This window comes from Chelonia mydas, chromosome 11 (genome assembly GCF_015237465.2).
Source record: "Chelonia mydas isolate rCheMyd1 chromosome 11, rCheMyd1.pri.v2, whole genome shotgun sequence".
In the NCBI taxonomy this organism is placed as follows: Eukaryota; Metazoa; Chordata; order Testudines; family Cheloniidae; genus Chelonia; species Chelonia mydas.
In genome coordinates this window covers 50,280,267-50,294,855 of record NC_051251.2, presented here as the reverse complement: position 1 = coordinate 50,294,855, position 14,589 = coordinate 50,280,267, and the positions used below count along the sequence as shown (strand labels likewise).

Genomic DNA, 14,589 nt, shown 5'->3' with positions numbered 1-14,589 from the left:
TATTAAACCACTCCATTTTGATTTAGACAGTCAGCTCATTCATCTCATTGCTTTCAGCTCATTTTCTCTCCTGATTATCAAGAGTAACAGTGTTGAATGACATGGAAAACAAGCAGGATAATTAACGTTTTCTCCCCTGTGAGTGACAGAGGCTTTTCTCAGCACAGTAACAGTGCATTACGTGTGAACTGGCGACAGCGTTTTCTTCGACAAGTTGTATAGAAAAATACTATCTTTGGGAGCTTTTGAAAGGTCTCTGCTATAGCCTTCTGTCCGCAACAACAACCGCAGAGCCCTCATTGCTTGAGGACAGACTTCCAGTTGTGGCCTTCTCTCCTCAGATCTCAGGGAAAAATTTACCTCCTCTCTCCGGACATCCTTATTTGATGGTCCCAGCTTCTTCCCTATACCACGTGTCTCTTCCTCTGCTACCAATTATATACTTCTCTTGGCCATCTTCAGCTGGCCCCAAAGCCCCCTGCCGCAAGATAATGAAAGCAAGTAGAGGAGCCAATTCAGTCCCATGGCACAGGAACCAAAAAAAGGTATTGTATGTTTGTAGCATGCTACCTACAATGTACTAAATATAGGTGATTAGCCTTATACTCGTCACTTGTAGGGAAGGCTAGTGACAGAGCACTTTGGCACTGTGACACCAGTAGCAGGTAAGATCTTGGTGTAGTCCAGCTTCCTCTCCCGTGGGTGTCCAGGGCACAGGAAGGGTGCCCCAGTCCTTATGATTACTTAGGATATCAGTTATTACAAATCTTCTGGACTTATAAGTACTGCAACTTCAGCCTAAAAAGAAAAAAATTACTACACTGCGGCCTTATTTCTGCATCATCCCAAAAGACATCAGCACTGCAACCTACTTGTTTTGCAAAGAACATCACAGAAGGGTTAAAGGGTAACATTTTAAGAAGCACTAAGTGACTTAGCCACTTGGGTTAAATCTCACGGAAAGTCAACACTCAACTACAAAATAGGTGCACATTTTTAACAGCGAGGGTATAATTAACTATTGGAAATATTTACCTAGGTATATAGTGGATTCTCTGTCACTTGCATTAAATAGATTGGATGTTTTTCTAAAGTATATGCTCTAGCTCAAATCAGATGTTATGGGCTTGATGCAGGAATCACTTAGTGAAATTCCATGGCCTGTGTTATGCAGGAGGTCAGACTAAATGATCATAATGATCACTTCTGGCCTTAAACATCTATGGATTTTGAATTTTTTACTCAAAAAGTCTGTAAGCAATACATTTACCATTTCTACTTATCAATTAGAGTTTGGATATTTTATTGACATTAGGTTATTATTAATCTGTATGGGCAGTTTTATACTCTTGTAAAGAAAGCTGTTTCTCTCATAAATAGTTAATAATTACAATTAACAATTACTAATTAAAATATACCATAAGCATCATAACCCAACAAATGAGTTATGAATTAATGCATTAATTATCTATCACATTCATGACCATTTTGGCTTAATCATACTAAAATGCGCCTACATTTAAAAAAAATAGTTAATTTGGACAGTATGTACCAGACTGATTCATTCTTTATTAAATTATTTTAACCCAGTTACTGAATAAATGACTGTCAATTACTCAATTTAATTTCAATTTTAATTTAGAACAGCTAAACAAATCCATTGGACCAAATTTATCCCTCATTCAGCTTTTTAAAAGTATTCAAAAGGTTGCATTAGGAATCTATATGGCTCTTTTTTTACAGCTTGTTCACAGGATGAATTTCACTTAACCCATATAAAAGATTCTTTTATGATTTTATTTAGGTGAAGTGCTGGGGTTCAGTCAAATGGCTTAGTCAAAAAACAGCAGCAAAGGTATTAATTCACCCTTCCTGACCATTGCGGAGAATGGAGAACTGTGAGTGCAACTCTACAGAGCTCAATTTCAAAAAGCCTGTGGGGCTATTTAAATGCCATTATGTACAGGAAATTTCATTATGATTTTTAATCCTGTTTTCTTTAAATAACCAAAGTTAATGCAACATTAAGGTTACATTAAATGCAAAATTAGTAAATGAAAAAGTCAAGGTTCATTAACACACTCTCATGGCACATATATAATATTTGTGTTTTGATTTGAATAGGTCATTAAACCCTACATTACATGCAATGTGAGCAAATAAATATTATGGCAACAACTTTGGCTTTCTTAACTTTGTGTATTTATATATACAAATCTAACATGACCTGTAAGTGCTTTATTTATTTGTGTGATTTTTCATTTAATTGAAATGCTTTTGTATCTTTCTTGAGATACTCAGGGCCTTATCATGAATACCCAAGCTCACAAGTAATCCCAGTGACCCCTTACTGGAGTACAAAATGACCACTTATTGGAGTAAGTAATGATTTATGGTATCACAACTTCAGGCTTGGTCTTCTACACTACCAACTTATGTCAGTATAACTATATCAATCAGGGTATGGAAAATGCACACCCTCAGGGGACCCCGCTGGTGTAGATAGTGTTATGTCAATGGGAGGGTTTCTCCCACTGACATAGCTACTGCCTCTCAGGGAGGTGGAGTACATACACCAATGGGAGAAGCTCTTCCATCGGTGTAAGTGAAGTTTTCACTGAACACTACAGCAGCACAGCTGTATTGGTGCAGCTATGCCATTGCAGCGCTGAAAGAGAAGACAAGCCCTCGGTTTTCCAACATCTCAGACGCCACTACAGTAGATTTTGGTACATGCCAACCATTGTTTAAGTGATGTGTGCATTAGCTGAAGCATGGCCCTTCATCAGGAATCCTTCCCCTTTAGTTCCTGTCCTCAGGGGTCCACTGCTAGAATAATGACCTGTCAGTGAGCACATCAAGTGCCAGAAAGGCAGGAGTTCTGTAGCTAAAATTAACCAAACGAGAGGCACTGAAAAGTCAATAGTGTTTTCCAGCTGAAACTGATCAGGCGTACTAGAGCCCCACAGTGTTAACTACAGTATACTATTACAGCAGTAAAAATAAATTTTACATCTCTCCAGCAGAAAACAGGAAAGTTGTGACCTTCCACTGAACTATTACAACTCCCTGTAGCCAATGTGAAATTACAACACTTTAAGCATTTCAGACTTATTATAGACCCTTACAGCAATTATTGTCTATTTCTGAATGTCAGTTAATTACAAATACAGTCATAAAGCATTTCCACTAGTTACCCCTAGTTTCAACATGCATTTCATTATAAAGAGCCAGACTGTAATCTCTTTACTTATGTTAAATAACAAGGACTTCAATGGGACAACTTGTGGAACAAGGTGCTATTCAGTGTAAAGAAAGAAGGATCCTCCCTGCCCCCCGTGCGTGCACACGCACACACCGAGTTACCTTCTCTTTCCAAGATGTATAATAATTTAAAAAAAAAAAAAACACATAAATTCAGTGTGCCTTTCTATAAACTCTGTCATCTAGTCACCACAAAACAAACCTTCCTTGAGGATGCAGAAGTTGATGGATTTTAAAAACAGACTTTTGAAAAATGAGACAACAGCTCTGGCTTGAAATTCCCGAAGTCTAAGTACTGCATAAGCCCATAACAAATCAGTAAAATCTACATTGGAATTTGTGCCTAATCATCTTAAGTAAAGCGGCTTCTCAGCACCAAATGAATCTACTTGCAGAAAAAGTTCTAGATATCACAGATTCTCGTTAACTACATTTTTCTCTAACGTTGCATATACCTGCCTCGTCTCCCAGCCCTTTTAGGAAGGGGCTGTGTGAAGCTTTGTAACCCCTTCCTCTAAGGCAAGGGTGGGCAAACTACGGCCCAGGAGCTGCATCTGGCCTGTCAGACATTTTAATCTGTCCATTGAGCTCCTGCCGGGGAGTGGGGTCGGGGGCTTGCCCTGCTCTGTGTGTGCCGTGGCTCCACGTGGCTCCCGGAAGTAGCAGCATGTCACCCATCTGGCTCCTATGCATAGGGGCAGGCAGGGGGCTCAACACACTGCCCCCACCCTCAGCGCCGCCTCTGCAGCTCCCATTGGCCGGGAACCACGGCCAATGGGAGCTGTAGGAGCAGCGCGCAGAGTTGCCTGGCCGCACCTCCACATAGGAGCCAGATGGGCGACATACTGCTGCTTCTGGGAGCTGCTTGAGGTAAGCGCTGCTCGGAGCCTGCACTCCTGATCCCTAATGCAGTACAAAGCTGTTTCCATAAAGTCACACTAAAATCAAAAGACAAAGTAAGCAAAGAATTTTGACAATAGTTTCCTGGGCCAAATGCAAGGTTGGTGTAAGTGGAAGCAGTGACTTCTAGCCCCATCTCTTCAATAAAACAACATATAAAGTCTTTGACAAAGGCTAAAGAGCAAGGGCAAATAGAAACTGGATCATTTCATGATACAAGGTCTATTTGAAAGCCTATTAGAATGGACATTTGATGCCTTAATCCATGTTTTTCTTTTAAAATTAGAAAATATCCAATTTACTATCCACTATGGGTGGGTTAGGCTGATGAGTGAGCCTGTCAAAATCAGTTCTCTCTCATATTCCTCACCATCCATGCTGACAGACTGTGTCTGCAGGTGCATCACAAACAGCAGCCCCTCCCCCCTCAAAGATTGTGATTCTCCCCCGCCACACCTTCCAACACAGGGAAAATCAAGGAAGGACAAGCTGGTCACCCCAGAAGATGTTGGGGTGTTGACTGAAAGATGTTGACTGAAAATGTAAGTAGTAGGGTTGGGAAGGAGGTTGCACCTATAGGGTTTGCTTTTGAATGGGAAGTTGGGGTCCGTGGGAAAGGGTTATGTTGCGGGGGAAACTTTCACCCGTGATTTGCCAGAGAGAACATCACTTGGTGAACCATCAGTGATTTCCTGTCTGAAGAATGGCACAGTCAGATGCAGGGCCTTACTGGAGAAGTAAGGGAAGTATGGCAAAGGAGGCGTAGCAGGGAAAGAGGAGGATAGAGATTGCTGTCTCAAGTAGTAATCCACAGAAAGCCTGCAGGCTGAAAACCCAGAGGGCAGGGACTGGGTTGGAGAGGTTTAATGTGGGAGGAATATAGCTGGGGAGAAATTTCTGGACTAAGGATACTGTGGGGAGGAATAACTGAAGTGGTATAATGCAAAGTGACAATAAGGGGAAATCTCAGTCAAAGAATTAAGGAGGTTTAGCAGCTGATCAAAGATAGCTTTGACAAATATTAACAGCAGCCAGGATGTGCCTACAGATTATGTTACAGACAATTTAAGCACCATCATTTTGAAAATCAGAGGGAAACATAATACAATAGTCTCTGTAGGAATTTGTAGCACCTTTAAAATAATTTGTCATTAAGTTTTTCCAATTTTTATACTATGCATAATGTTACTATAACAAAGTGCATGACAATAGCCTATAATATAAGCATATCTTAATCATTCTTTTAAACTCTATCACGGATAATGGAAAGTACCAACATGCAGCATTATCCTTCTAGATTGTCAGAGCCTGAGAAAGAGTTGAGATGAGTTTATTACCTTTAGCTATTCCATTGTTTCACTTACTGATCAGAGATTATCGCAAAGAAATTATGATGCATCAACTCTGAATATGTTTGTATGTACTATAATTTGAAGTATGAGAAAAAAATCTTATTTACATAAAGCATATTCCCCTAGTGTAAAACAAAAACAAATACACTGTAACCTACAGTCAGTATTGAACAATTATTCTCAAGCAGTTCCCTATGCTGATTTAATATGTTCAAAGCCAAATCCTGTCCTCTTTACATATGTGATAAGCCTTATGAAAGTCAAAGGGACAGTTATAATGTGCCCCAGAACCCCACTATATGGTCACCACTCTGTTGCAAGTTGTTCCAGATACTGAGTCCCACAAGCCTCCAAACTGGCCTGGAAAAGTCGAGTCACTGTTTCTAGCTTTGGGGCTCTATAGGACATACCCTCAAGCTCAGACCTCTTCTCTGACATCCATCTTTGGGATATAGGGCATTGATGCACAGCCACTCTAGACCCCAGAATCACTGTGTGAGACCTCTTGACACACCCAGTAGCTTTCACACCATCCTCCAGAGCTCCACCTAGGCAGTGAGCATCCTGGTCTTCTAGTTAACCCCTTTGGGGACAATATGTGAGGAAAATAAGGAACACAGTCTTAGCAAAGGAATTTCTTAATCATCATGACCTATTTTTTAAAAGCAATTGGAGGTTCAGATATTTGAAAATAATATAAAGTCCTGAAATGCTCCCTACCCCCTAGTTTGATATCACTCCTTACATGAGTCCAAGGTTTGTCAGCATTTCAGGCTGGTAAGAGTCCCTCTTGTCCTCTCCTGTAAGACCATCCTACATGAGGCTATGTTTGGGCCCCTCTGTAGAGCACAGAATCTTGTTCTTCAGTAGGGTCTCTCTTCTGTGCCCTATGCTCGAGTTGGGAATCTCCAGCCCCCTCCAGGTGAGAAAATCACTGTTCCATGAGGGTAGGCCAAAAGTTTAGAGTCATTCAAAGTCAGTGGCTCCAGATTGCTGCCATGATGGCTTCTCTGTGATAGGGTCAATAACATCTTTCTGGGTAAGGCAACTGTCTGGAACGCATTACAATAAGCAGCCCTCAGACAAATTTTGAGGTTTGCTCAACACATAGTAAAAAATGGAAATCATCATTTGATACATGAATAGGGTCAACACAATTTAGCCCTCAGCCATCTACTATGTTCATATTTTCAAGCACCATTTCTTTAATTTTATGTTTCTTTCCTTGACCCTGAAGCAACAGACTAATAGGTATACAACTTTTATCACTGCCACTTATACAATGTTTGATCATAGAAAATGCCAGCTTGTACAATCTAAGAGATAATGATACATTAACATTTATTGTTTCTTTCCAACTAACAGGTGTTTTTTGAACAACTCCTTGTATCCAAATTTGAAAGTTCACCCACTGAAATTTAAAGTTATAAAAACAACAGTGTTTCATTGCAGAATGTAATTTCTAGGTTATCTTTCAGGGAATGTGATACGCAACATTCTCTCTTGAAACTTCGAAACAAATGTTCAAACCCAAACGCATTAAGGAAGCTTAAACATTTTATTTCCAGTAATGGCAAGAGGCATTGAGGAAGCTCTCTACTCTTTTCGGTCATCCCTCTGTTATGGTGGAAGACAGGCTTAATGCCGCCTTTGCCTCCCCCTGAGCTGATGTAGCTCAGAATCAGATCCAGCATGTTCATATGTAAGTGTTTATTAAAATTTAAGTTCTGTATTTTCAGTGCTATTGTGCGTGACTCTCCTGCCACTGAAATCAAGGGGAGTTTTGCTACTGACTTCAGCTAAAGTAGAATTGGACCAGTGGAGCAAAGACAGCCCTCATCTACTCATGCACAGCTCTCTGTCTTAAATGGCACTTGTACAGTTGCATCCAAAGGAAGGATTTAGCCTAGTGATTTTCTAATTGACCTCGTCACGCACAATAGCACTGAAAATACAGAAATAACATTTTAATAAATACTTACATATGAACATGCTGGATCTAATTCTGGGCTACATGAGCTCAGGGGGAGGCAAAGGTGACATTAAGCCAAATTGCAGCACAAAGCAGTTATAGTGGGGCCTAGAATTTGGCTCGCTGGGTGAAATTCTGGCCCCACTCAAGTCCATGGAGGAGGAGGGTTTCTAGTGACTTCAATGAAGTCAGGATTTCACACATTATTTCAATGCCTTCTTACTACTCTTTATGGAGTTTTGAATTGCTTTCTATTATACTTGTTATTTTTTTTAAGTTGTTGAGACCAATGTTTAGCAAAAGTGATCAGCATTGCTTTCAAAGTCACCAATCAACTCATAAAATGAACTAGTAGATATTAGAGTTCATCTATATTTGAATGGAACAATTAAGCATTATCTGTTTTACTCCTCAACTGTTGACTGACAAAGTCACTTCACCTAACGTGAGCCAACAGACTTATACACTTACTACAGAAATCCGTTGTCTTGCAAAGGAAATAAAGTTAAATACAAAGCTTACCCTAGTATTTTCAAATTTCTGGGCCAGGGGCAGAACAGATACTTGCTTGCATATCACTCATTTGTCAACATCTTTCAACTTGTATAGTTTCTGCTTTGGAGCTTTCAATGCACTGTGAAGGGAGAGAGAAACAATGACAAATGTCAGGTAAGAGCTAATGTTGTAACGAAGAACAGAAGTTATTTTTATTATGCTGGTTATTTTCTCATTTTAAAAAGACTGATATAAATAGCTTAAGTCATCAAATGTATTTCATGACAGACATTTTTAGTAGACCTCTGTAGTATCAGAATTCTCCGTCAAACAAAAATGCCAGAAGCTACAGACTTGCAGCTTTTAAAAGAAAGTTTGAATCTACATATTTTTTCCTGTAGCTTCCTTGTTCACAAATCCCTCATATAAACAAAAGGACTGTTCATTATAGAAAATAAGGGTCTGATCATGCATTACTTGCACATCCAACATTCACACTAGCTTCACTGGGAGTTCGATGTACAGCATACGCAGAATTGGGCCCTAAATCCTTTGGCATTTAAAAGTTGATTAGAAGTCCAGACGGGTGGAAGTATAGGCAACAACACAGTCATTTCCAGATACAATATATTCTGGCCTTAGTTCCATACAAAATCCGTTTAAGCCTTCAGGACTGAAGTACACAGTATTTCCAAAAGATTCAACAAAAAGGATTTTGTAGATTAACATTGAAAATAGAAAATAAAGATGGTCAAGACATTTTGAGTAAACAACTTGCATTTTGAAGAGAATCATAAACATCAAATACAGTCTTTACCAGAAGATAATGGGCAAGAGAAAACAGAATGGCACTGCATCTGCAACTTGTGAACAAATGTCAACTTTTATCACCTAAATATTCCATCCAAAATATATTACACCATATAATACTAGCCCTTAGACTACATTAAGTTGGCTTGATTTTGTTACACCAATGCTCTGTTACACCAAAGCATAAAGGGGCTTTAAGGTGAGAGAAAAAAAAGCATTCGCACTGTCAGAATGGTTTAAAGGGGATTTAGCATAACAGAATAAGGGCCTATATCTGTAAAGCGTGATAACAATAGAATGTGTGTGAGAATCAATGTATGTTCAATTTTTAAAGTGTCTAATCTAAGTCATACACATTTATTGTCTATGTGTTACTAGGTAGTAAATTATGGATTGCAGTTTTACATCTGTCCCTATTTTTCATGTAATTAAACAATTTGGTAAAAACCAGCTAGGTTACTGAGTCTTCTCTCCACCACAGACCTAAAAGTGGCAATTCTTCAACAAAAAAACTTCAAAAACAGACTCCAACGAGAGACTGCTGAGTTGGAATTAATTTGCAAACTGGATACAAATAACTTAGGCTTGAATAGAGACTGGGAGTGGTTGGGTCATTACACAAAGTAAAACTATTTCCCCTTGTTTATTTCCCCCCCTACTGTTCTTGTCAACTGCTGGAAATGGCCCACCTTATTATCACTATAAAAGGTCCCTCCCCACCCCGCTCTCCTGCTAGTAATAGCTCACCTTTCCTGATCACTCTTGTTACAGTCTATATAGTAACACCCATTGTTTCATGTTCTCTGTGTATATAAAATCTCCCCACTATATTTTCCACTGTATGCATCCAATGAAGTGAGCTGTAGCTCAAGAAAGCTTATGCTCTAATAAATTTGTTAGTCTCTAAGGTGCCACAAGTACTCCTTTTCTTCTCTCCACCAATGCAGGATTGTTTCCAACAAGAGCATTCCCTAATGTACCTGTGTCCAGTATAGTTTCAAAGATCCTAAGCAACAGGGGTTTCACACTTTCTCTTGGGAGACTACTAACAAATCTCACTGTCATTAACTTTTTACCCATCATATTCAGCTTAAATGTTTCCATTAGACCATGGAGCTACAGTAATCTAGCAACTGTCCTAATACAGAATGCACATTTTGATAGTTCAAGGTCAGAACAACTGACTATCATAGTCATGGGCCAAACTGTGATATTCCTGCTTGCAATGAGTAGTATCTTAACTCCATGTAAAGTCAAGGGGACTATTTGCAGAGTAAGGTACCAACAAACATAAGTAAGGGTTAGCAGTGGGTTCCTGTGGATCCCACATCCTGCACAAATCCCCAGTGATCTTAGGAATGGCTCCACAACCTCTTTCACACTCGGAAGGTCAAGCTAGTTCTCTCTGATAGACCCAGGTGAAGGAATCTCTGGGAGACGAATCACACAGAGTATTTTCCCACCCTTGCTAATTTTAACAGGCAAGTGTGTAATCTGGCAAAGAGACAGAGAGAGTTTTTCCACCATCCTACACAATTTTCCTCCCTCCATGAGATTGTAAATCTTTGAGATATTTATGGATGCTCATCAAACACCTTCCTCTATCCTTATTGACACATTTCATTGTTGTAGCTTCTTCTGATAAGTCATTCTTCCAAACCTTTCTTTATACCAGCTGCTGTTCCCTCAATTTGTCAAAATATTTCAGGCAGTGAGATGCTAAAGTGACAGAATATACCCCCATGTTCACACCCTACACATCACTGTAACAATTTTTGTACAAGGCATGTCTTGTGAGGTATTTAAAAACTCATAATGTTCTGGTCAATAAAATCATGGCAACATTCACATAGCAGCATTATATGTTAAGTTATAAACATAAACTGAGATCATGACTAAAAGTGTGTTTTCCAGAGAAGCCTGGGGAGTGGCCAAACCAGTTTCTCAGAGACAAAGGGTAAGCGGACACCCCAGTCTGGTGTAAACAAGCCTGATGCCCATTACCTGTGAAGTGACCATTCTTTGGCAGGAAAGGGGGCAGGGACCAAAAAAATCAACATCTTAGCAAAGAAATAGCATGAGTTCCTTTCCACACAGAGTGCCTGTAGCCTTGCTCCCAGCTGGAAATGGTTCTCAAAGTAGAGACAGGATTATAAAAAGAAAGGACAGACATCCCAAGTCACCCCTTCCCCCGGCCCATCAATTCACTGGACCCAAAGAAACAAAGGAAGCGGTCACTGGACTAACGGAGGGGTCCTGACCTAAGAAGTTTGGCCAGTAAGACTGCTGAAAACATGTGGTGAAAAACTTGGTTTAGAATTTAACACAGTTTGTTAAATTAGGCACAACCGTATCTTGCTTTTATGTCTCATTACTTGTAGTCACTTAAAATCTCTTTGTAGTAAATAAACATGTTTTATTGTTTTATCTAATCCAGTGTGTTTAAATTGAAGTGTCTGGGAAACTCCATTCCGGGTGACAAGTTGTGTGCATATTATTTCTATTAAAGAAATAACTGACTTAATATAATTTGTCCTGTCCAGGAGAGTGCTGGGCAGTACAGGACAAACATTTCTTGGGTAATATCTGGGATGTGCTGGGGTCACCCAGCAGTTTAAGCAAGACTGGTGAGATTCAGAGTATAACTCGAGTGTGGCTGCAATAGCACACAGATACTCAGGGTGTGGACTGCATGATGACAGGTTGTTGTGAGCGGCCCACATGGAAGGTACTTCAGCAAAGCATTGTAAGGCACCCAAGATTTCAGGACAGGGGTAACACAGCAGCTCACTAGTCTGAATTGTACCCTGATGTGTCACACCTAAACCCGCGCATAATAAAGTTGTCATCTAATCAGTGCTGTAAAATTACCTTTGTAATCCATGAAATCATGCTTCGGCCTTCTCTTTACCTCCATGTTGCATTGCAAACTCATATCTACAATAACTGGATGTTTATTATTGTTCCTATGGATTTCCATGTTTCTCCATCATAGTGAATTCTATGCCTCACTTGATATTTATTAATCAGTTTTATTAACTCCTCATGATCGAACCCTGACGTCTCACTATGCCCTAATTCAGCAAGATACTTCAGCTTGTGCCTAACTTTAAGCAAATGAGCATTTTCACTGAAGACTAGGCACACGCCTTTTTCCTGACTAAGAAATCACAAAGGGTTTTCCTGAGTAAAGATTAAGGAAAAACTTCAGGTTTAGCCCCAGGTGTTCACACATTCTCTCATAATAGTTATTTTACTAGAGGTTGAAGTTATATGCACTGAACAAAAAATGTTCTCTTTTGGAGGCTTTTGCAGTTGTCCATAACATTTCAGAATAATTGCCAGTGGTTCAGTAAGCTCATTAACTAATTAATTCCCTTAGCAACTTACAATGCATATCATTCAGACCTGCTGATATGTACAGTAAAACCGTTCCAAGAATTCCCTTGCCTGCTTTTTAGCAACAGAAAACAAGGGCACCAATACTTTCTCCCTTTTCTTTACTTAGTCTTGCTAAAAAACAAAAGAAAAAAAGCCGAGTAGATCACTTGAAAATCACTGTCAATTTTATTTTCTCTCAGTTACAAGTTGACTTCCTTTCCTTCTAGTGTTATAGACAGCCCTACTATATTCTGCTTTTTTCTCTCCATTGCTTTTATACCCGTAAGCCTTAATAATTTCCATAAAACAGTAATTCTGGTACCAATGAGCTATTTTCTAGTACAAGTGAAAGAATAACTGCACACACAATGTTACAGTAGATCAGAAACACATTTTATGTTAGAATTTTCTAAAAGATACAGAATCCACTATGGTGTTATGTTGTGGCGCCTGAAGTATTTTAATAATTTGAATGTCTTGTTGTACTGCCAAGCTGCTTATATGCCAGTTTTATTAACTATGTGGTATATCATGTGCATCCATCTTACTTGTTTCCATCATGATTTCACAGAAATACTGAGATATACATAAATGACCTTCAGCATTTATTAAAATAATGTGTTCTGCAGCTACAAAATATGAACAGTTGTTTTAATCCTCCATTTAATCATTATGACAGCCCTGAACCTGATAAGTAAATGCTATGTTCCTGCACTGATTGTTCAGTATCCTATGTTCGACTTTAGCAGAACTACCCTTTCCAACCATGGACACTTAATTATTTACAGCAGTATACTTATTGTGCTTTTATTCCAAAATTTGTACCATTTCGGACTAAATTGTTGTAGATTCCCAAGGCTAAAATGACCGATAATGGCCACTGATCTGGAGTGCCTCAACTTCAGGATGCCTAACTTAGCCCTGCAGAGCAGAGCCCTTACAACTCTATTTGAAGGCAGTAGCAGCTGCTGATGCTCAGCACCTCTGAATACCAGGACTTAAAACACACCTCAGGCTTATCGTTTCTTTTGCATTAGAACAGGAGCTGAGCTTAGAATCCATTGCTAGAATATGTTTTTAAAACGTAGTTCAAACATAGCTTGACCTCACTGTGAGTGAATGCACTCCTGTTTTCACACCCTACCTGGTATTGTAATAATCTGTGTACAAAATATGCCTTGTGAGGTACCATTTGAAAACAAATAACTCACTGATCAATAAAATCCCTGGGAAATGTACGCAGCAATCTTGTGTGTAAAGTTATGAAATCCACCCTGACTAATGTTAAAGGCACATGTTCAAACTCATGTAGCACCAATTAAGGGAAAACTGGTCAAAGAGGTCTTATACAAAGGGATGTGTGGTTGCCTCAATTTGCATGTCAGCTGTAAACAGAGTCCTCAGACAATGAGAGAAAAGAAAGGAGACAAAGAAAATCTGCACCTCAGCACACACAGGTAAAAGAAAAGAGCATCTTTTTTACTAGACTCCATGTCCCCTTATGCTTAGCAGGATAGCACTTTATGAGGGGGGCTGAACTATAGAAGAGAGGGGCAAACACCCCAAGATATCTCTCTTCCGTTCCATCTCCCTCTTTTCACCTAAGACGACAAAAAGAAACAGCTACTGGACTTTGGGGTCGGGGTCCTAACCTGAAGATTAGGTCAGTAATCCTGTTGGAAGGGTGTGGTAAGGACTTTACCTTGAATCAAATATACCGGTAGTTTGTTAAGTTAGGCACTAGGAAGTTTAAACAGTCTCAAAAATCAATTCCCAACCCTGGGTGAAAGGGACTAAACCACAGAGCAACGCTTCCATTCCTCTCCTGCAGGCAGAGGGGTGCAATAAAGGATGAAAAGGAGGCTCTGGTATAGATAAAGGTAAGATATCAGCTATAATGCATGCTCCCCCCTACACACTTTTGGAATCCACATAATAGTTCAGGAGGCTCAACAATGCAGGAAGAGTAGAGACAAGGAGCAGCCTCTCTCCATAGAGCTTTCTTGAGAGACCACAGTAGTGACTGTAGAGCTCAGGCATGGACAGGGTGGGAGCAGTGGATTTGGGAGCCACTGGATCAGTGACTCCTCTCTCTTTCCCTGTTTGTGCTACAGTTCTAAATGTCTTATAGTAACTCAAGTACAGTTTTTGACATAACTGGCTGCTGCCAAATTATAAGCCAAAAATTCATTTGCACTGCACTGTTCACAGTCGCTGTCACTTAGATGTCAAGAGTAACATATTATATATCACATTTCATCCCAAAGAACTCTTAAGTGCTTTTGAAACTTAAACGGGTACACAAATTAGACACAGGCCACTGACATTACAGCAACAGACCTAAATGCTTAAAGTATGTGAAAGAAGATGAAGCAGAATCAGCATCAGAGAAGAGCTGTGGTTCTTTGTCTTTTG

The 14,589-nt window shown here is 39.6% G+C and overlaps 1 protein-coding gene across 8 annotated transcripts in view; it reads right to left on the bottom strand.

Annotated features, from left to right (window-relative positions):
• Window positions 1–14,589, bottom strand: part of GULP1 (GULP PTB domain containing engulfment adaptor 1) — a 274,829-nt gene that overhangs the window by 178,303 nt on the left and 81,937 nt on the right. For all 8 annotated transcript variants that reach the window (XM_037912576.2, XM_043525325.1, XM_043525324.1 and 5 more), the window contains one exon: window positions 8,011–8,122. The gene's annotated coding sequence lies outside the window, so the exon portion shown is untranslated. The remainder of the gene's footprint in view (window positions 1–8,010; window positions 8,123–14,589) is intronic.